The sequence below is a fragment of the Mercenaria mercenaria genome, chromosome 19 (assembly GCF_021730395.1).
Source record: "Mercenaria mercenaria strain notata chromosome 19, MADL_Memer_1, whole genome shotgun sequence".
NCBI lineage: Eukaryota > Metazoa > Mollusca > Bivalvia > Venerida > Veneridae > Mercenaria > Mercenaria mercenaria.
This window is the reverse complement of record NC_069379.1, coordinates 1,127,764-1,131,153: the sequence shown is the minus strand read 5'-3', so window position 1 is coordinate 1,131,153 and position 3,390 is coordinate 1,127,764.

Genomic DNA, 3,390 nt, shown 5'->3' with positions numbered 1-3,390 from the left:
CCATTATACAAGGTATTTAGAACAACACTCCTCAAAGAATACAAATAAGTAGGAGATATGAAATCTGAACAAAGTTAAAAACTAAGAGGCGAATACTCCTTATTAATAATATTGAATTATTCATTTTCATTATTCATACTCATAGAGTTTCAGTATTCATACATATGCACACACATACACGTTTTCATCTGTCAAATATAAAATGGGTGGTTTGTCAATCAGTAGTCAAAACCATTGCACGGAGACTAAATGACTGGAAGACAGAAGTTTTCAGTCCCGACAAGAAGTGTTTTATCATATTTCATGAGAATGTTTTCTTCATGTCTTGCAAAAGTTAAGGGTTTAGTATAGATTGGTCAATAGCATGTATGGATCAAGAAGTCATCTAATAATCATTATTCTAATATGCTTTTCTCTTTTTAAACTCTATTGCGCTAGAATGACGTCACGTTCACGTGCGGTGACGTCAATGTTTTTCTTGCGACAAAGAAAGAGCGCGACTATATTTTTTCTACTGTTTTAGATTAAAGGCATATTAGAATCGAAATAATTTACAGCAAAAGAGTGTTTTAACACTATTTATACACTCGGGTGGTAATACATCGTACAAATAATTTCTGCGCCCTAATGAAATTATTGAGCCCGAGTATAACCGCCCATCGTGCATAAATAGTGTTAAAACACTATTTTACTATAATTTATTTCTTAAATATTATTTGTAAATGCATAGCAAAACAAACGATGTAATAGACAAAAGAACATAAGTTAATGCCTGTGGAATATATCAATGGCCGAACAAGTCTATAACAATAGATATCATATTGAGGATCTGTCAAAAAAAAGACAAGCGTAAACGATTAAAAGGGTATTAATGTATTAGTGTTTCAAATTATTATTCACAATACGTTCTTAGCAGAAATATTTATATTAGTTGTCTAACGGACATTTGGACGCTACGCTTTCCTCTTCGATTGTGTCTGACGGAACATGTGGAGGACTGTAAGATTACTCTATGATTACTAGTTCTTAAATCCTATTTTTGAGGAAGTGCTTCATAGAATGTATAATTGATGTAGTTTCTGATCGAGTTAGGTTTATATATCTATGAATTGTGTTCAACGAAAACCAACTCTATGTATCAATACAGACACTTCACTGTATAGAAATGTATGTTTTCGTAATAACTTAAAATGTCGCATAGACTCGCATTCAAAGGTGTTTTGCGGAAAAGTTTAGGGTTTAGTTTATGTACTGCAGTAAGTTCGAGATCGTTGGCTACTACCATTAATTTTACATGTTTTAGTGCAATAGTATGAAATATTAAAAGATGTTGTTGGCAACGTATATATTATTGCATTGTAATATTGTTTATTTGCATGGTTATATATGACTATATACAGTTGTGCAATTAAATAAAAACCGTCTTTTATATCAGTAGTAACAAACTTGTCACTTGCTCAACGAACTTTACAGAATCACGAATGTCTTCATTCCCATACTTTGGCGTAGTACACAACGAATTACATCTGTTACTAACCTGAGTTTATTATTTTTCTTTGGTACAACAGATAAGGGACTGGCACAAATAGGCCTATCACTGCATTGTTCAATAAAACCGTTTGTCAGTAACCTGTCTATTTCAGCATCTAAAAATGCAATTTGCTTATCTGAAAAGCTCCTGTTAGATAGTTCAAAAGGTTGAACATCAGAGTTAAATGGTATAGGAACTCCCTTAATAATCCAGTCAATGACATAATCCGGTGCACCTACCCTTTTCCATGAATCCACATTATCGCCTAAGCGTGTAATGCACATACGATATATTATTAGATGTTGATATAACAACACAAGTTCCGCACAGGTAAATATATAGATAAATGAATGGAAAACTTACAAATTTTAAAAATTCAATTCCTGAATTATGCACAAAATTACACAATATAAATCCTAATGAATTGACAGTTTATGCCAAGGGAGAGCAACTATTAATCATCCGTCTGCGGTGTGGTAGATGAGTTATCTCCCCTGGTACCAAAACACCTATTAGGAAATCCTCGGTGAGAAAATCTACTGAAAACGTCAGAACCTCGCTGGTAACCACTACGTCTTCGACCTCTGAAGGACTGTTGACCTCCACGTTGTGTTGGGCGGCTTGAAGCTGCAAGAGTAGCCGCTGACCGAAGCGTTTCAAGCGACTCAGAGTTAAGTCCGGATGTGTTCGTTGTGTCTGATACCATTCCCTTTGCCATACCAGTGCAATGCAACTAATTGTCTTTATTAACCAGATATATCGTACCTGGTGTCCCCTTCCTTCACAAACCTTATTCTTGATTGCTAATCTATCAGTAGCTGTGACAATTAACAATAGTGTACCCTGCTAGTATGCTTATAGAACAAATTCGTTCATGATAGCTACCTCCATATTGATTATGTCAAAATTTATTTAGATTAAGGTAAATAAAGAGCGGAGGCCAAAATTACTTACTACTCTTTTAATGACAGACATACAGACAGACAGAGAGATAGACAGACGAACAAACGGATGGACGTACACAAAGAAAATGGATTTTCAGTATTACTTTATACCTTTCGGAATCATGATTCCTGATGAAGAAACATAAGTTAAATTTCAGGTTTGTAAAACGGCTATAATACCAGCAGTTGACATACGATAATTTTGTTTTTAATGCACACGTCTCAATGCTGCCTGCGACTTCAGAAATTCTAATATCCTAGGTCTACTATTTACAGATGAAACTACTTAAATATATTATTTCGTTTGTGACAAATGATTTAAAGAGTTCCCGATAAAAAAAGCCTATAACCCCAATCTGACTAAAGTACATCTCCTATTACGCTACGCTTAGGATCTGAAAACGAGCTATTGATAGCCTCGTTCTGACGACCCTTCCGCTAGCTAATCAAAAGCTAACTTACAACATTCTGCAAGCTTTAAAAAGCCTTGGTTTTTCATATCTACAATTCTCATGTCGTAAGATGTCAGATAGCCGGTTAGCTCAGTAGTAGGGCATTTGCTCTGTAAGCGGGGGGTCCCGGGTTCGAGCCCTGTACTGACTGCAATTTTTTCTTACTCTTTGACATGCAAACAAGTCGTCTGATTGGTTCAAATGAAAATAGATTTGCGAAAATAAAAATAGCAATATCGGAAATCTAAAATATATAGAAGACGAATGTGAATGGATCGTTCTCAGATCTTCGGTTAGAATATCAAGATTGCCTATAACCCGTACCGTCTTCCTTACACATGATAGGAGGATACAACAATTTCATTGGTCAAGGCAGACTCTTGGAAGTTCAATAAGTCTGTAAATTGTAATTCAAAAAAAAACAAAAGGAGCTGTTACAATACAGAATATGCATACCTTTATT